Source organism: Ascaphus truei, unplaced genomic scaffold (assembly GCF_040206685.1).
Source record: "Ascaphus truei isolate aAscTru1 unplaced genomic scaffold, aAscTru1.hap1 HAP1_SCAFFOLD_1115, whole genome shotgun sequence".
Lineage (NCBI taxonomy): Eukaryota > Metazoa > Chordata > Amphibia > Anura > Ascaphidae > Ascaphus > Ascaphus truei.
Genome location: NW_027453981.1, coordinates 50,960 through 71,495, shown reverse-complemented (window position 1 = coordinate 71,495; position 20,536 = coordinate 50,960). Strand labels below are relative to the sequence as shown.

Sequence of the window (20,536 nt, the reverse complement as noted above, 5' to 3'; positions counted from 1 at the left end):
CCATGCTCTACCCATGATGTGCTGAACCAATGACTGCAGAGAGATTCAGAGTGCTAAACATGACTGGAACGCATCTCTGAATAATGGGCAGCAAAGCAGTGCAGAATAGGAGGTGAAAGTATTTAAAATGGAAGATCCTTAGCAGCTGTGTGGAGAGTAGACAGTACAGACTGACCAAGTAAATGGTAAAAGGAGTAACTTCAACATTACTTGGCTTTGTTCTCCACATTGAAGCTTTCCTCCTCTTTAAATCACTAATACGGATGCCATGTGTAACCTGTACTGAGAGTTATATAATCTACTGGCCTAGATGAAACCATATGATGCAAACAGGATCCATCCCACTCCAGATTCATAGAATTGAACCACCTCAACCTTTCATAACAATCACATAGAACTGCAGCTGTGCGCTACTGCACATGTTCTTGTTATGAATGGTAGTAGATGTGGTCCTTGGGTCTTTACTTCATACTGTAGCCACACTCTACTCATGATGTATTGAATCAACGAAAACTTGCATGGTTCAGATCACAGGAAGGGGTAGAGTAGAGATGAAAATATTCAATGTGAAACCCGTAGCAGCCGGATTGTGTGGAGTCAATAAAACGACAAATACTAAATGGTAAATGAGAAATATACACATTGCTTATCTGTCTCTGTGTAGTAATTTTCCTTCTCTTCAACTGTCCTTCAAATTTTCTCTTTTGCAAGAAAAGGAACACATGGCTTCAATATTCACTTCTGTTCTGCAGTCATCCCTCCTGAAATAAAAGTTAAGCATTGCATTGTTATTATGATAATACATACAATAAACCTTGCTCCAAACCATTTGATGCAAAGCAAATCCACCTCCCACCCACAGCTGTGCTCCTTCTAGAGCATGCATGTCAAACTCCAGTCCTCGAGGGTCCCAAACAGGCCAGGTTTTCAGTAGGGATATCCTGAAAACCTGGCCTGTTTGCTGCCCTCGAGGACTGGAGTTTGACATCCTTGTTCTTGAGCTTCTACCACGCAAGTCATCCATGTGAGTGACACTGTACTGCAGTCCTGGTCTGCACACAATCTACTGAATCAATGACATCACACTGTAAAGGCAATCTACAAGATGTATTAGTTGTCCACACTTCCGAAATGTTACTTTTATGTCCAAATCACTTATTCCCATGACCTGATATTTGTATTTGTTATTTATAGGATTGTCACAAAGAGTTGATGAGGTCACCAAATGATAGTATGTAGAGAGAAAGAGAGATCTCAGAACAGAGCCCTGATGTATACCCACAGACAGATCAATAGAAGACGAAGACATGTTAGCAACAGAGATGGAGAATGTGTGACAGGAAAGTTATGATGAAAACCAGGATAGAACTGTGTTACGGATACCAAGAGAGAGTTTAGAATATGAAGGAGGAGAGTGATTGAGAGCATCAAACGCAGCAGATAGATCAAGTAGGATTAGTAGGGAAAAGTGACCTTGGGAATTTGCTTTAAGCACAGTCTGTAGAACGAGCTGTACGAAAGGCAGGTTGTAAAGGATCCAGGAGGGAATGTGATTTAAGAATGTTGACATTCTAGCAATTAGGAGACAAACAGCAGGAGGGATACAGGGCGGTAGTTAGTAAGGCACATAGGGTGTAGGTTGTTTCTGAGAAAAGGGTGACCACTACAGGCTTAAAGTAAGAGGGTAAAGAGCCTAGGGAATAGGGAGGAATTGAAGATGTGGGTGAGAGTGGGGACTAAGAGATGCAGTAAGGTGTGAGGGGATACGATCTAGAGGGCATGTGGTAGAGGGAGAAGAGAAGATGATTAGCTTCCAGCTCTGTAAGAGAAGAAAAGGAGTCAAATGCAGAAGGAGAATTAGGTAGAAGGAGAGAAGGGGGAAGGGACAGAAGGAATCTCATTGTGGGTGGCATCCACCTTGCCTCTGAAGTAGTCAAATGCTTGAGGAGAAGTGAAGGAAGGATGGCAAGTGTGAGGAGAAGGTTAGTGGAGGGAGTCAAATACAGGGAAAAAAAGACAGCGTAAATTAAATTTGAGTGTTGATGAATGTGAAAAAAAAGTAGTGTGGTTTGGCCCCAGAGAGCAGCTTTATACAGGACTGGAGACATTTTTACTGTAGAAAAATCAAATATCAATTGTGTGATTTCCTTCATAGGCATTAAGAACAGCGAGTGGAAGTGTGATGAACATGTTTGGGAATTTAGCCAAGGGTGTGGGCTAGAGGGACAAGTGTGTCAGAGCCTAGAGGGGGCATATAGATAGGAGGATAGCATTGTAAGAGTTAATAAGATTGTTAGTTTAAGCGGAAAGAGAGAGAGAGCAGAGAGGTTAGAGTAGATGTCAGAGGAGAGTTTAATTAAGCAGAGGCAAATCAGTGGGACAGGTAAGATGGGGTGAGGGGAATGACTGATTGTGAATGATGAGAGCAGAAGAGGTCATGTACAACTAGAGCCTTGTTAGTCAGAGAACGGACATTCCAGATGGCATAGGAGAAGGGAAGAGAAAAGTAAGGAAAGGAATGTGGATTACATTAGATAGGTTAACACTCTTAGCAGGGAGGCAGAGGCAGGGAGGCCCGATGTGTATATGAGCAGGTTCAAGATTATAAGAGATATCCCACACATCAGCAAACATAGAAGGAGACACAGAGATAGGTGTAGAGAGAGACAGAGATAGCTCTATGTAGAGAGAGAGGGACGTAGAGAGAATGAGACAGATAGGCGCAGAGAGAGGGGGCGCAGAGAGAGGAGGCGCCAAAAGAGGGGGCGCAGAGAGAGGGGGCACAGAGAATAGGATATTAAAGAGTGCTTTTCATTGAGCAGTGCAGAAATAGCTGCAATAGAGGTCTGTACAAATGGTGCAGTGTGTAGACACATGCAAAGGTAGGGGAAGGAAAGAGGAGAACATGTGGATAAAAGCAGGAGTGTGGAAGTTAGAGAAATTAGAAAAGTTTAACAGAGGAGTGAGGAAACAGCAAGCAGAAAGAACAAGAGAGAGGTTACATTGGGATGACGTTCTGTGGTAAAGAGAAAATGCTAGGAGAGAGCTTTCAAATATTAGAGGACATGAATTGAGGGAGCAAATGTATAAATCAAAACCTGAGGGGGAGGTATAGCACGAAAGCTTGCACAGCAGATTATAGTCTTAATGTTGCGTGTACCTGTCAGGGTATTCAAGAAGTTAAATTCTCACAAGTGCAGAGTTCATGATGAAATGCTGAATCCAGTTCCCCTCCAATTTAATTTTAATATAACTTATCCATTCTTCATTACTGCAAAAAGCAAACAAAACAAAACCACATTGCATTACTATTTTCAAAATGGATTGAATGGCATATTCAACAGTGACTGTGTGATGCCAATATTCCCCACTCACTCGTAGTGAAGCACATATTGTACTAGTGTTGAAAGTAGGCCGGTAGAGTCAGGTACGCAGTACTGATAAAACAATAAGTGCCCGTCGTAAGTACCAGCTCCGCAACAGTGCGGGCATCACATTAGTGACGTGGATGAACATATATGGATAAGCCCATATTAAGGCATCACGTGACCAGAGCCGTCACTGACTGGGTATACGTAAAGACGCAGGGAGATGCAAGGAAAGGGAGGGAGAGAGACAGGGAGAAGATGTGAAACGGAGGAAGGCACGGATGGAGGGAGTTCTTCCGAGCTTCTGCGGGCCTCTCTCTTTCACTGGTGCATGCCGGGAGCTGGTCCCAACATCCACAAAGTGTGTGTGTATTATTGGTTGTATTTTATGGGGGTAGGAGGGTAGTGTGTATATTGTGTGTGTGGGAGTATTATATTGTGTGTAGGGGTGCAGAGGAGAGTACTAGATTGTGTATCTTGTGTAAGGGTGTTGTGTATATTGTGTTTGGAGCTATAATATTATTGGGGAGATTAGTATTGAGGAGGTATTATAGTGTGTATTGTGGGGAGTATTAGTGTGTGTATTGTTTGTGGGTGACAGATGCTGGGGGTATGCAGCAATCCCTGCACTGAGGTCCGAGGCGGCTCTGCATCGCTCGCACGCACTGTGGACGACCAAGCATGTGCCCATGATAATCATGGCCTTAGAGGGATGAGTGTGTCAGAGCCTAGAAGGGGTATATATATAATGGAGGAGGGAGGAGGAAGGAGGAGGAGGGAGGAGGAGATGATAGCATTGTAAAAGTTAACAAGATAGTTAGTTTAAGCAGAAAGTGAGGAGAGGTTAGAGATAAGGGTAGATGTCAGAGGAGAGAGTTCAATTAAGCTGAGGTATCGAGTAGGACAGGGGTGAGGGGAATGAGAGGTGGTGGATGAGAGCAGAAGAGGTCATGTACAAATAGACCTTGTTAGTCAGAGAGCAGTCATTCCAGAGGGCACGTGAGAAGTGAAGAGTAAAGTGAGACATGGAATGTGGATTACATTAGATGGGTTAATACGCTTAGCAGGGAGGTGGAGAGAGAGAGGCAAGAGGCAGAGAGTGGTGCAGGGGTTGAGGAAGAGATGTTGCATGTACCTTATCAGAACATTAAAGAACATCAATTCACACTGGTGCAGAGTTGATGATGAATCCAGTTCACCTCCAATTCAATTTTAACAGAAATGTTTCATTCTTCATTACTGAAAAAAAAGAAAAGTAAAAAACATTTCATTACTATTTTCAAAATGGATTGAATTCCCCCAACAATGACTATGTGTTACCAATATATCCCTCTCAGTCCCACTGCAGCATATACTGTACCAGTGTGAAAGTAGGAAGGTACACAGTACCGGTAAAACAATACGTGCCGGTACTATGCACCATATGAATTATAAGGGGATGTAAATCTCCCAGTCTCTCTCCATATCCGCAACAGAGCGGGCTCCGGTCAGTGGCATGGATGCCCATATATGGGTATGCTCATATTTGGGCATCCCATGTCACTGACCGGAGCCGGCTCTGAGTATAGGGATATATGCGGAGACGCAGAGGTGCAAGGAAATGGGAGGAGGCACGGTGAGAAACAGGGAGAGACCACAGGAAGATAGAGGGCAACAACTTCCACAAGGTACTTGTATGGGTATAATTGTTTGTATTTTGTGCAGAGGGGGTAATTTCAGATAAAATACAATTCTCCACCCTCTACGAAACAATTCCACTTTGTTCAGTAAGCCAGAAAGTCTTGGTCCCATGTGGACTGAATTTAATGCAAATAAGGTCCTTAATACACAAGTAAAGAATAAAGTTACTTATTCTCTACTGTAAGAAGTGCCACATTGCCCACTATTTGGGTCCTGTGCCCAGATTGTGACCATGCATGGCAGAGGTGAGATTCCCCCAACTCCAATTTGCTACACTCTCCAAGAGAGATAATTGTGATCAGAGGAGGAACTAGGGGAGGGTGTGAGCAGGGTCACTGACCAGGGAGTAACCTGACTGGGGGCACGGAAATCTCATTTAGTGCATATGTTGCGGCACTGCATTGATTGACCGGTCAATCTGCACTGCTGCCTGTCACAGTGACATCCTGATCGGGCACTGTGATCAGCTATAGCACTGACCCAGGTGAGATAGTTCAGCACTTTACAAGGAGGGAACAGATGTTGTGGGTGACAGATGCTGGAGGTAGGCCAAGACTGTTGGCCAGAGTAACGTGGAGACTTACTGCACTCTGCATGCCCATCCTCTCCCTGACATCAGGGGAAGGAAGTGGCCCTGGGGTGTGTGTAGGTATGCCAGATGTCAGTGTATGCATAAGCAAGTATGCCTGTGTAGTGGGAGGTGTAGGGGCGTTAAGCTGGAGGACTTAAAACAGGCACAAAAGCACATAGATACCTCTGATTATACCGCACCAAATGCTGATAATATCATGCTGTAGCTGCACTTTACAGAAGATGATGCAGATGTCATCATTGGTTGGTGGGTTCATTAAATCAATCCATCATATCATAACCACACTGTGCATATGATGTACTGAATCAGTAACACCAGGAAGACATCTCCATGTTAGGAGTAGAGTTGAAGTTAACAGAATATGTCCAGCACTGTGGTGTGTAGCCCATAAATAATAATTGTGCACATTACCAGAACAACATACTGTCAACTGCAAGATCATTTTGCTGCTTGTAGCGTATGCTCATCCTGTACAATGTTGTAGTAGATCCGTCTCTTCAGTGTTCACTGCAACAAAAGTAAGACATTGCATTAATATTACAGACGTTTGGGGGCTGAAATCTCACTTCGCTGCGGACAATTTCCCTTTGCATAAGATTCTTGTGATTATGTCAATGATGATCAATAACTGCATCATAACACAGCCGCTCTATACAGAAGATGTACTTGCTCTCAATGGTCATGGAGGTAATACGTCACACAATGTACAGATATAGCAAGGATTATTTCTCCCACTGGTGCATTATGGCATTATGATGGGAAATGTTGTGAGATTCTGCATTATCAGCATCACTGAATCTTTTGGAAATTAAGTGATATTCTATGTTTTAATGCAATATTATGGATGATCAGCCGGTAAAATAATAATAGCTTGCTGTATCTGTAGCCATGCTCTACCCATGATGTGCTGAACCAATGACTGCAGAGAGATTCAGAGTGGTAAACATGACTGGAACGCATCTCTGAATAATGGGCAGCAAAGCAGTGCAGAATAGGAGGTGAAAGTATTTAAAATGGAAGATCCTTAGCAGCTGTGTGGGGAGTAGACAGTACAGACTGACCAAGTAAATGGTAAAAGGAGTAACTTCAACATTACTTGGCTTTGTTCTCCACATTGAAGCTTTCCTCCTCTTTAAATCACTAATACTGATGCCATGTGTAACCTGTACTGAGAGTTATATAATCTACTGGCCTAGATGAAACCATATGATGCAAACAGGATCCATCCCACTCCAGATTCATAGAATTGAACCACCTCAACCTTTCATAACAATCACATAGAACTGCAGCTGTGCGCTACTGCACATGTTCTTGTTATGAATGGTAGTAGATGTGGTCCTTGGGTCTTTACTTCATACTGTAGCCACCCTCTACTCATGATGTATTGAATCAACGAAAACTTGCATGGTTCAGATCACAGGAAGGGGTAGAGTAGAGATGAAAATATTCAATGTGAAACCCGTAGCAGCCGGATTGTGTGGAGTCAATAAAACGACAAATACTAAATGGTAAATGAGAAATATACACATTGCTTATCTGTCTCTGTGTAGTAATTTTCCTTCTCTTCAACTGTCCTTCAAATTTTCTCTTTTGCAAGAAAAGGAACACATGGCTTCAATATTCACTTCTGTTCTGCAGTCATCCCTCCTGAAATAAAAGTTAAGCATTGCATTGTTATTATGATAATACATACAATAAACCTTGCTCCAAACCATTTGATGCAAAGCAAATCCACCTCCTACCCACAGCTGTGCTCCTTCTAGAGCATGCATGTCAAACTCCAGTCCTCGAGGGTCCCAAACAGGCCAGGTTTTCAGTAGGGATATCCTGAAAACCTGGCCTGTTTGCTGCCCTCGAGGACTGGAGTTTGACATCCTTGTTCTTGAGCTTCTACCACGCAAGTCATCCATGTGAGTGACACTGTACTGCAGTCCTGGTCTGCACACAATCTACTGAATCAATGACATCACACTGTAAAGGCAATCTACAAGATGTATTAGTTGTCCACACTTCCGAAATGTTACTTTTATGTCCAAATCACTTATTCCCATGACCTGATATTTGTATTTGTTATTTATAGGATTGTCACAAAGAGTTGATGAGGTCACCAAATGATAGTATGTAGAGAGAAAGAGAGATCTCAGAACAGAGCCCTGATGTATACCCACAGACAGATCAATAGAAGACGAAGACATGTTAGCAACAGAGATGGAGAATGTGTGACAGGAAAGTTATGATGAAAACCAGGATAGAACTGTGTTACGGATACCAAGAGAGAGTTTAGAATATGAAGGAGGAGAGTGATTGAGAGCATCAAACGCAGCAGATAGATCAAGTAGGATTAGTAGGGAAAAGTGACCTTGGGAATTTGCTTTAAGCACAGTCTGTAGAACGAGCTGTACGAAAGGCAGGTTGTAAAGGATCCAGGAGGGCATGTGATTTAAGAATGTTGACATTCTAGCAATTAGGAGACAAACAGCAGGAGGGATACAGGGCGGTAGTTAGTAAGGCACATAGGGTGTAGGTTGTTTCTGAGAAAAGGGTGACCACTACAGGCTTAAAGTAAGAGGGTAAAGAGCCAGAGAATAGGGAGGAATTGAAGATGTGGGTGAGAGTGGGGACTAAGAGATGCAGTAAGGTGTGAGGGGATACGATCTAGAGGGCATGTGGTAGAGGGAGAAGAGAAGATGATTAGCTTCCAGCTCTGTAAGAGAAGAAAAGGAGTCAAATGCAGAAGGAGAATTAGGTAGAAGGAGAGAAGGGGGAAGGGACAGAAGGAATCTCCTTGTGGGTGGCATCCACCTTGCCTCTGAAGTAGTCAAATGCTTGAGGAGAAGTGAAGGAAGGATGGCAAGTGTGAGGAGAAGGTTAGTGGAGGGAGTCAAATACAGGGAAAAAAAGACAGCGTAAATTAAATTTGAGTGTTGATGAATGTGAAAAAAAAGTAGTGTGGTTTGGCCCCAGAGAGCAGCTTTATACAGGACTGGAGACATTTTTACTGTAGAAAAATCAAATATCAATTGTGTGATTTCCTTCATAGGCATTAAGAACAGCGAGTGGAAGTGTGATGAACATGTTTGGGAATTTAGCCAAGGGTGTGGGCTAGAGGGACAAGTGTGTCAGAGCCTAGAGGGGGCATATAGATAGGAGGATAGCATTGTAAGAGTTAATAAGATTGTTAGTTTAAGCGGAAAGAGAGAGAGAGCAGAGAGGTTAGAGTAGATGTCAGAGGAGAGTTTAATTAAGCAGAGGCAAATCAGTGGGACAGGTAAGATGGGGTGAGGGGAATGACTGATTGTGAATGATGAGAGCAGAAGAGGTCATGTACAACTAGAGCCTTGTTAGTCAGAGAACGGACATTCCAGATGGCATAGGAGAAGGGAAGAGAAAAGTAAGGAAAGGAATGTGGATTACATTAGATAGGTTAACACTCTTAGCAGGGAGGCAGAGGCAGGGAGGCCCGATGTGTATATGAGCAGGTTCAAGATTATAAGAGATATCCCACACATCAGCAAACATAGAAGGAGACACAGAGATAGGTGTAGAGAGAGACAGAGATAGCTCTATGTAGAGAGAGAGGGACGTAGAGAGAATGAGACAGATAGGCGCAGAGAGAGGGGGCGCAGAGAGAGGAGGCGCCAAAAGAGGGGGCGCAGAGAGAGGGGGCACAGAGAATAGGATATTAAAGAGTGCTTTTCATTGAGCAGTGCAGAAATAGCTGCAATAGAGGTCTGTACAAATGGTGCAGTGTGTAGACACATGCAAAGGTAGGGGAAGGAAAGAGGAGAACATGTGGATAAAAGCAGGAGTGTGGAAGTTAGAGAAATTAGAAAAGTTTAACAGAGGAGTGAGGAAACAGCAAGCAGAAAGAACAAGAGAGAGGTTACATTGGGATGACGTTCTGTGGTAAAGAGAAAATGCTAGGAGAGAGCTTTCAAATATTAGAGGACATGAATTGAGGGAGCAAATGTATAAATCAAAACCTGAGGGGGAGGTATAGCACGAAAGCTTGCACAGCAGATTATAGTCTTAATGTTGCGTGTACCTGTCAGGGTATTCAAGAAGTTAAATTCTCACAAGTGCAGAGTTCATGATGAAATGCTGAATCTAGTCCCCCTCCAATTTAATTTTAATATAACTTTTCCATTCTTCATTACTGCAAAAAGCAAACAAAACAAAACCACATTGCATTACTATTTTCAAAATGGATTGAATGGCATATTCAACAGTGACTGTGTGATGCCAATATTCCCCACTCACTCGTAGTGAAGCACATATTGTACTAGTGTTGAAAGTAGGCCGGTAGAGTCAGGTACGCAGTACTGATAAAACAATAAGTGCCCGTCGTAAGTACCAGCTCCGCAACAGTGCGGGCATCACATTAGTGACGTGGATGAACATATATGGATAAGCCCATATTAAGGCATCACGTGACCAGAGCCGTCACTGACTGGGTATACGTAAAGACGCAGGGAGATGCAAGGAAAGGGAGGGAGAGAGACAGGGAGAAGATGTGAAACGGAGGAAGGCACGGATGGAGGGAGTTCTTCCGAGCTTCTGCGGGCCTCTCTCTTTCACTGGTGCATGCCGGGAGCTGGTCCCAACATCCACAAAGTGTGTGTGTATTATTGGTTGTATTTTATGGGGGTAGGAGGGTAGTGTGTATATTGTGTGTGTGGGAGTATTATATTGTGTGTAGGGGTGCAGAGGAGAGTACTAGATTGTGTATCTTGTGTAAGGGTGTTGTGTATATTGTGTTTGGAGCTATAATATTATTGGGGAGATTAGTATTGAGGAGGTATTATAGTGTGTATTGTGGGGAGTATTAGTGTGTGTATTGTTTGTGGGTGACAGATGCTGGGGGTATGCAGCAATCCCTGCACTGAGGTCCGAGGCGGCTCTGCATCGCTCGCACGCACTGTGGACGACCAAGCATGTGCCCATGATAATCATGGCCTTAGAGGGATGAGTGTGTCAGAGCCTAGAAGGGGTATATATATAATGGAGGAGGGAGGAGGAAGGAGGAGGAGGGAGGAGGAGATGATAGCATTGTAAAAGTTAACAAGATAGTTAGTTTAAGCAGAAAGTGAGGAGAGGTTAGAGATAAGGGTAGATGTCAGAGGAGAGAGTTCAATTAAGCTGAGGTATCGAGTAGGACAGGGGTGAGGGGAATGAGAGGTGGTGGATGAGAGCAGAAGAGGTCATGTACAAATAGACCTTGTTAGTCAGAGAGCAGTCATTCCAGAGGGCACGTGAGAAGTGAAGAGTAAAGTGAGACATGGAATGTGGATTACATTAGATGGGTTAATACGCTTAGCAGGGAGGTGGAGAGAGAGAGGCAAGAGGCAGAGAGTGGTGCAGGGGTTGAGGAAGAGATGTTGCATGTACCTTATCAGAACATTAAAGAACATCAATTCACACTGGTGCAGAGTTGATGATGAATCCAGTTCACCTCCAATTCAATTTTAACAGAAATGTTTCATTCTTCATTACTGAAAAAAAAGAAAAGTAAAAAACATTTCATTACTATTTTCAAAATGGATTGAATTCCCCCAACAATGACTATGTGTTACCAATATATCCCTCTCAGTCCCACTGCAGCATATACTGTACCAGTGTGAAAGTAGGAAGGTACACAGTACCGGTAAAACAATACGTGCCGGTACTATGCACCATATGAATTATAAGGGGATGTAAATCTCCCAGTCTCTCTCCATATCCGCAACAGAGCGGGCTCCGGTCAGTGGCATGGATGCCCATATATGGGTATGCTCATATTTGGGCATCCCATGTCACTGACCGGAGCCGGCTCTGAGTATAGGGATATATGCGGAGACGCAGAGGTGCAAGGAAATGGGAGGAGGCACGGTGAGAAACAGGGAGAGACCACAGGAAGATAGAGGGCAACAACTTCCACAAGGTACTTGTATGGGTATAATTGTTTGTATTTTGTGCAGAGGGGGTAATTTCAGATAAAATACAATTCTCCACCCTCTACGAAACAATTCCACTTTGTTCAGTAAGCCAGAAAGTCTTGGTCCCATGTGGACTGAATTTAATGCAAATAAGGTCCTTAATACACAAGTAAAGAATAAAGTTACTTATTCTCTACTGTAAGAAGTGCCACATTGCCCACTATTTGGGTCCTGTGCCCAGATTGTGACCATGCATGGCAGAGGTGAGATTCCCCCAACTCCAATTTGCTACACTCTCCAAGAGAGATAATTGTGATTTATTTATTTATTTATTTATAAAATATTTTACCAGGAAGTAATACATTGAGAGTTACCTCTCGTTTTCAAGTATGTCCTGGGCACAGAGTAAAACAAATAATACATGGTTACAAATACAGTTACATAAATGAACAAGGTATACATTTATATACAAGACATTGCATGCACAGTTAAAGAAAATATATATTATGAGCTTATGAAACAGTTACAGACCAGATTAAAGTGTGAGACAGCCTTAGATTTGAAAGAACTTAAGCTGGTGGTGGATGTGAGAGTCTCTGGTAGGTTGTTCCAGTTTTGGGGTGCACGGAAGGAGAAGGAGGAACGTCCGGATACTTTGTTGAGTCTTGGGACCATGAATAGTCTTTTGGAGTCTGATCTCAGGTGATAGGTACTGCATGTGGTAGGGGTGAGGAGCTTGTTCAGGTAGCTGGGTAGCTTGCCCAGAAAGTATTTGAGGGTGAGACAGGAAAGGTGAACTTTGCGCCTAGACTCTAGTGATGACCAATCTAGTTCTTTGAGCATTTCGCAGTGATGTGTGTTGTAGTTGCATTGGAGAACAAAACGACAAATTGAATTGTAGAGGGTGTCAAGTTTGCTAAGGTGGGTTTGAGGAGCCGAGCCATATACTATGTCTCCATAGTCAATAATTGGCATTAGCATCTGCTGTGCAATACGCTTTCTGACCAGGAGACTTAGGGAGGATTTGTTCCTGTAAAGTACCCCTAGTTTGGCATAGGTCTTGGTTGTCAGGGTATCAATGTGCATCCCGAATGTTAAGTGGGAGTCAAACCATAAGCCCAGGTATTTAAAACTAGTGACAGGTGTTAGGGTGGTTTTAGCGTTGGTTCTAATCAGGAGCTCAGTCACTGGAAGCTTTACAAATTTAGTCTTGGTCCCAAATACCATTGTTACAGTCTTGTCAGTGTTTAAAAACAGTTTGTTTTGGGAAATCCAGTTTTCGAGTCTCAAAAAGTCAGACTGAAGTATGTGTTGAAGGTCAGAGAGGCTATGGCTGTGTGCATACAGGATTGTGTCATCTGCATACATGTGTATTGAGGCTTCCTTACAAGCTGTGGGAAGATCATTAATGAACACTGAGAAGAGTAGGGGCCCCAGAACAGAGCCTTGCGGGACACCACAGGTGATATCCAGGGGGTTGGAGTTAGAGCCTGAGATGGACACATGTTGGGATCTTCCTGATAGGTAGGACTGAAACCAGTTTAAAGCATGTTTCCCTATTCCAGAGCTCTGGAGTTTGTTAAGCAGGATAGCATGATCAACTGTGTCAAAAGCCTTTGCAAAATCTAGGAATACTGCACCAGTGAGTTGTCCCCGTTCCATTCCACACTGGATTTCATTGCAAACTTTTAGCAGGGTAGTTACGGTGGAGTGTTTGGGACGAAACCCAGACTGGAATTGGCTAGGGAAATTTGTCTTGGTGTAGAACTCGCTTAATTGGGAGTGGACACATTTTTCCATAACTTTGGATAGAATTGGGAGAAGTGAGATTGGCCTGTAGTTTGAGACAGTGTTTTTGTCCCCACTTTTGAAGATTGGGACAACTCTGGCAGTTTTCCAGGTCTTAGGGATATGGCCTGCAGACAGGATAGAGTTGACTATGGACGCAATTGGTTTGGCAATGGCCAATGATCAGAGGAGGAACTAGGGGAGGGTGTGAGCAGGGTCACTGACCAGGGAGTAACCTGACTGGGGGCACGGAAATCTCATTTAGTGCATATGTTGCGGCACTGCATTGATTGACCGGTCAATCTGCACTGCTGCCTGTCACAGTGACATCCTGATCGGGCACTGTGATCAGCTATAGCACTGACCCAGGTGAGATAGTTCAGCACTTTACAAGGAGGGAACAGATGTTGTGGGTGACAGATGCTGGAGGTAGGCCAAGACTGTTGGCCAGAGTAACGTGGAGACTTACTGCACTCTGCATGCCCATCCTCTCCCTGACATCAGGGGAAGGAAGTGGCCCTGGGGTGTGTGTAGGTATGCCAGATGTCAGTGTATGCATAAGCAAGTATGCCTGTGTAGTGGGAGGTGTAGGGGCGTTAAGCTGGAGGACTTAAAACAGGCACAAAAGCACATAGATACCTCTGATTATACCGCACCAAATGCTGATAATATCATGCTGTAGCTGCACTTTACAGAAGATGATGCAGATGTCATCATTGGTTGGTGGGTTCATTAAATCAATCCATCATATCATAACCACACTGTGCATATGATGTACTGAATCAGTAACACCAGGAAGACATCTCCATGTTAGGAGTAGAGTTGAAGTTAACAGAATATGTCCAGCACTGTGGTGTGTAGCCCATAAATAATAATTGTGCACATTACCAGAACAACATACTGTCAACTGCAAGATCATTTTGCTGCTTGTAGCGTATGCTCATCCTGTACAATGTTGTAGTAGATCCGTCTCTTCAGTGTTCACTGCAACAAAAGTAAGACATTGCATTAATATTACAGACGTTTGGGGGCTGAAATCTCACTTCGCTGCGGACAATTTCCCTTTGCATAAGATTCTTGTGATTATGTCAATGATGATCAATAACTGCATCATAACACAGCCGCTCTATACAGAAGATGTACTTGCTCTCATTGGTCATGGAGGTAATACGTCACACAATGTACAGATATAGCAAGGATTATTTCTCCCACTGGTGCATTATGGCATTATGATGGGAAATGTTGTGAGATTCGGCATTATCAGCATCACTGAATCTTTTGGAAATTAAGTGATATTCTATGTTTTAATGCAATATTATGGATGATCAGCCGGTAAAATAATAATAGCTTGCTGTATCTGTAGCCATGCTCTACCCATGATGTGCTGAACCAATGACTGCAGAGAGATTCAGAGTGGTAAACATGACTGGAACGCATCTCTGAATAATGGGCAGCAAAGCAGTGCAGAATAGGAGGTGAAAGTATTTAAAATGGAAGATCCTTAGCAGCTGTGTGGGGAGTAGACAGTACAGACTGACCAAGTAAATGGTAAAAGGAGTAACTTCAACATTACTTGGCTTTGTTCTCCACATTGAAGCTTTCCTCCTCTTTAAATCACTAATACTGATGCCATGTGTAACCTGTACTGAGAGTTATATAATCTACTGGCCTAGATGAAACCATATGATGCAAACAGGATCCATCCCACTCCAGATTCATAGAATTGAACCACCTCAACCTTTCATAACAATCACATAGAACTGCAGCTGTGCGCTACTGCACATGTTCTTGTTATGAATGGTAGTAGATGTGGTCCTTGGGTCTTTACTTCATACTGTAGCCACCCTCTACTCATGATGTATTGAATCAACGAAAACTTGCATGGTTCAGATCACAGGAAGGGGTAGAGTAGAGATGAAAATATTCAATGTGAAACCCGTAGCAGCCGGATTGTGTGGAGTCAATAAAACGACAAATACTAAATGGTAAATGAGAAATATACACATTGCTTATCTGTCTCTGTGTAGTAATTTTCCTTCTCTTCAACTGTCCTTCAAATTTTCTCTTTTGCAAGAAAAGGAACACATGGCTTCAATATTCACTTCTGTTCTGCAGTCATCCCTCCTGAAATAAAAGTTAAGCATTGCATTGTTATTATGATAATACATACAATAAACCTTGCTCCAAACCATTTGATGCAAAGCAAATCCACCTCCCACCCACAGCTGTGCTCCTTCTAGAGCATGCATGTCAAACTCCAGTCCTCGAGGGTCCCAAACAGGCCAGGTTTTCAGTAGGGATATCCTGAAAACCTGGCCTGTTTGCTGCCCTCGAGGACTGGAGTTTGACATCCTTGTTCTTGAGCTTCTACCACGCAAGTCATCCATGTGAGTGACACTGTACTGCAGTCCTGGTCTGCACACAATCTACTGAATCAATGACATCACACTGTAAAGGCAATCTACAAGATGTATTAGTTGTCCACACTTCCGAAATGTTACTTTTATGTCCAAATCACTTATTCCCATGACCTGATATTTGTATTTGTTATTTATAGGATTGTCACAAAGAGTTGATGAGGTCACCAAATGATAGTATGTAGAGAGAAAGAGAGATCTCAGAACAGAGCCCTGATGTATACCCACAGACAGATCAATAGAAGACGAAGACATGTTAGCAACAGAGATGGAGAATGTGTGACAGGAAAGTTATGATGAAAACCAGGATAGAACTGTGTTACGGATACCAAGAGAGAGTTTAGAATATGAAGGAGGAGAGTGATTGAGAGCATCAAACGCAGCAGATAGATCAAGTAGGATTAGTAGGGAAAAGTGACCTTGGGAATTTGCTTTAAGCACAGTCTGTAGAACGAGCTGTACGAAAGGCAGGTTGTAAAGGATCCAGGAGGGAATGTGATTTAAGAATGTTGACATTCTAGCAATTAGGAGACAAACAGCAGGAGGGATACAGGGCGGTAGTTAGTAAGGCACATAGGGTGTAGGTTGTTTCTGAGAAAAGGGTGACCACTACAGGCTTAAAGTAAGAGGGTAAAGAGCCAGAGAATAGGGAGGAATTGAAGATGTGGGTGAGAGTGGGGACTAAGAGATGCAGTAAGGTGTGAGGGGATACGATCTAGAGGGCATGTGGTAGAGGGAGAAGAGAAGATGATTAGCTTCCAGCTCTGTAAGAGAAGAAAAGGAGTCAAATGCAGAAGGAGAATTAGGTAGAAGGAGAGAAGGGGGAAGGGACAGAAGGAATCTCCTTGTGGGTGGCATCCACCTTGCCTCTGAAGTAGTCAAATGCTTGAGGAGAAGTGAAGGAAGGATGGCAAGTGTGAGGAGAAGGTTAGTGGAGGGAGTCAAATACAGGGAAAAAAAGACAGCGTAAATTAAATTTGAGTGTTGATGAATGTGAAAAAAAAGTAGTGTGGTTTGGCCCCAGAGAGCAGCTTTATACAGGACTGGAGACATTTTTACTGTAGAAAAATCAAATATCAATTGTGTGATTTCCTTCATAGGCATTAAGAACAGCGAGTGGAAGTGTGATGAACATGTTTGGGAATTTAGCCAAGGGTGTGGGCTAGAGGGACAAGTGTGTCAGAGCCTAGAGGGGGCATATAGATAGGAGGATAGCATTGTAAGAGTTAATAAGATTGTTAGTTTAAGCGGAAAGAGAGAGAGAGCAGAGAGGTTAGAGTAGATGTCAGAGGAGAGTTTAATTAAGCAGAGGCAAATCAGTGGGACAGGTAAGATGGGGTGAGGGGAATGACTGATTGTGAATGATGAGAGCAGAAGAGGTCATGTACAACTAGAGCCTTGTTAGTCAGAGAACGGACATTCCAGATGGCATAGGAGAAGGGAAGAGAAAAGTAAGGAAAGGAATGTGGATTACATTAGATAGGTTAACACTCTTAGCAGGGAGGCCCGATGTGTATATGAGCAGGTTCAAGATTATAAGAGATATCCCACACATCAGCAAACATAGAAGGAGACACAGAGATAGGTGTAGAGAGAGACAGAGATAGCTCTATGTAGAGAGAGAGGGACGTAGAGAGAATGAGACAGATAGGCGCAGAGAGAGGGGGCGCAGAGAGAGGAGGCGCCAAAAGAGGGGGCGCAGAGAGAGGGGGCACAGAGAATAGGATATTAAAGAGTGCTTTTCATTGAGCAGTGCAGAAATAGCTGCAATAGAGGTCTGTACAAATGGTGCAGTGTGTAGACACATGCAAAGGTAGGGGAAGGAAAGAGGAGAACATGTGGATAAAAGCAGGAGTGTGGAAGTTAGAGAAATTAGAAAAGTTTAACAGAGGAGTGAGGAAACAGCAAGCAGAAAGAACAAGAGAGAGGTTACATTGGGATGACGTTCTGTGGTAAAGAGAAAATGCTAGGAGAGAGCTTTCAAATATTAGAGGACATGAATTGAGGGAGCAAATGTATAAATCAAAACCTGAGGGGGAGGTATAGCACGAAAGCTTGCACAGCAGATTATAGTCTTAATGTTGCGTGTAAGGAAAGGAATGTGGATTACATTAGATAGGTTAACACTCTTAGCAGGGAGGCAGAGGCAGGGAGGCCCGATGTGTATATGAGCAGGTTCAAGATTATAAGAGATATCCCACACATCAGCAAACATAGAAGGAGACACAGAGATAGGTGTAGAGAGAGACAGAGATAGCTCTATGTAGAGAGAGAGGGACGTAGAGAGAATGAGACAGATAGGCGCAGAGAGAGGGGGCGCAGAGAGAGGAGGCGCCAAAAGAGGGGGCGCAGAGAGAGGGGGCACAGAGAATAGGATATTAAAGAGTGCTTTTCATTGAGCAGTGCAGAAATAGCTGCAATAGAGGTCTGTACAAATGGTGCAGTGTGTAGACACATGCAAAGGTAGGGGAAGGAAAGAGAACATGTGGATAAAAGCAGGAGTGTGGAAGTTAGAGAAATTAGAAAAGTTTAACAGAGGAGTGAGGAAACAGCAAGCAGAGAGAACAAGAGAGAGGTTACATTGGGATGACGTTCTGTGGTAGAGAGAAAATGCTAGGAGAGAGCTTTCAAATATTAGAGGACATGACTTGAGGGAGCAAATGTATAAATCAAAACCTGAGGGGGAGGTATAGCACGAAAGCTTGCACAGCAGATTATAGTCTTAAAGTTGCGTGTACCTGTCAGGGCATTCAAGAAGGTAAATTCTCACAAGTGCAGAGTTCATGATGAAATGCTGAATCCAGTTCCCCTCCAATTTAATTTTAATATAACTTATCCATTCTTCATTACTGCAAAAAGCAAACAAAACAAAACCACATTGCATTACTATTTTCAAAATGGATTGAATGGCATATTCAACAGTGACTGTGTGATGCCAATATTCCCCACTCACTCGTAGTGAAGCACATATTGTACTAGTGTTGAAAGTAGGCCGGTAGAGTCAGGTACGCAGTACTGATAAAACAATAAGTGCCCGTCGTAAGTACCAGCTCCGCAACAGTGCGGGCATCACATTAGTGACGTGGATGAACATATATGGATAAGCCCATATTAAGGCATCACGTGACCAGAGCCGTCACTGACTGGGTATACGTAAAGACGCAGGGAGATGCAAGGAAAGGGAGGGAGAGAGACAGGGAGAAGATGTGAAACGGAGGAAGGCACGGATGGAGGGAGTTCTTCCGAGCTTCTGCGGGCCTCTCTCTTTCACTGGTGCATGCCGGGAGCTGGTCCCAACATCCACAAAGTGTGTGTGTATTATTGGTTGTATTTTATGGGGGTAGGAGGGTAGTGTGTATATTGTGTGTGTGGGAGTATTATATTGTGTGTAGAGGTGCAGAGGAGAGTACTAGATTGTGTATCTTGTGTAAGGGTGTTGTGTATATTGTGTTTGGAGCTATAATATTATTGGGGAGATTAGTATTGAGGAGGTATTATAGTGTGTATTGTGGGGAGTATTAGTGTGTGTATTGTTTGTGGGTGACAGATGCTGGGGTTATGCAGCAATCCCTGCACTGAGGTCCGAGGCGGCTCTGCATCGCTCGCACACACTGTGGATGACCAAGCATGTGCCCATGATAATCATGGCCTTAGAGGGATGAGTGTGTCAGAGCCTAGAAGGGGCATATATATGATGGAGGAGGGAGGAGGAGGAGGGAGGAGGAGGAGATGATAGCATTGTAAAAGTTAACAAGATAGTTAGTTTAAGCAGAAAGTGAGGAGAGGTTAGAGATAAGGGTAGATGTCAGAGGAGAGAGTTCAATTAAGCTGAGGTATCGAGTAGGACAGGGGTGAGGGGAATGAGAGGTGGTGGATGATGAGAGCAGAAGAGGTCATGTACAAATAGACCTTGTTAGTCAGAGAGCAGTCATTCCAGAGGGCACGTGAGAAGTGAAGAGTAAAGTGAGACATGGAATGTGGATTACATTAGATGGGTTAATACGCTTAGCAGGGAGGTGGAGAGAGAGAGGCAAGAGGCAGAGAGTGGTGCAGGGGTTGAGGAAGAGATGTTGCATGTACCTTATCAGAACATTAAAGAACATCAATTCACACTGGTGCAGAGTTGATGATGAATCCAGTTCACCTCCAATTCAATTTTAACAGAAATGTTTCATTCTTCATTACTGAAAAAAAAGAAAAGTAAAAAACATTTCATTACTATTTTCAAAATGGATTGAATTCCCCCAACAATGACTATGTGTTACCAATATATCCCTCTCAGTCCCACTGCAGCATATACTGTACCAGTGTGAAAGTAGGAAGGTACACAGTACCGGTAAAACAATACGTGCCGGTACTATGCACCATATGAATTATAAGGGGATGTAAATCTCCCAGTCTCTCTCCATATCCGCAACAGAGCGGGCTCCGGTCAGTGGCATGGATGCCCATATATGGGTATGCTCATATTTGGGCATCCCATGTCACTGACCGGAGCCGGCTCTGAGTATAGGGATATATGCGGAGACGCAGAGGTGCAAGGAAATGGGAGGAGGCACGGTGAGAAACAGGGAGAGACCACAGGAAGATAGAGGGCAACAACTTCCACAAGGTACTTGTATGGGTATAATTGTTTGTATTTTGTGCAGAGGGGGTAATTTCAGATAAAATACAATTCTCCACCCTCTACGAAACAATTCCACTTTGTTCAGTAAGCCAGAAAGTCTTGGTCCCATGTGGACTGAATTTAATGCAAATAAGGTCCTTAATACACAA

General features: G+C 43.4%; 1 long non-coding RNA gene across 1 annotated transcript; it reads right to left on the bottom strand.

Annotated features, from left to right (window-relative positions):
* Positions 1–645: 645 nt before the first annotated feature.
* On the bottom strand, positions 646–18,567 carry LOC142475224 (uncharacterized). Its single transcript, XR_012790805.1, has 10 exons — positions 18,499–18,567; positions 15,348–15,467; positions 14,232–14,327; positions 11,029–11,132; positions 9,686–9,796; positions 7,166–7,287; positions 6,052–6,147; positions 4,504–4,607; positions 3,161–3,271; positions 646–761 (listed from the first exon to the last, which is right to left on the bottom strand). It is a non-coding gene; the product is annotated as an uncharacterized LOC142475224 (long non-coding RNA).
* Between the last annotated feature and the right edge of the window lie 1,969 nt (positions 18,568–20,536).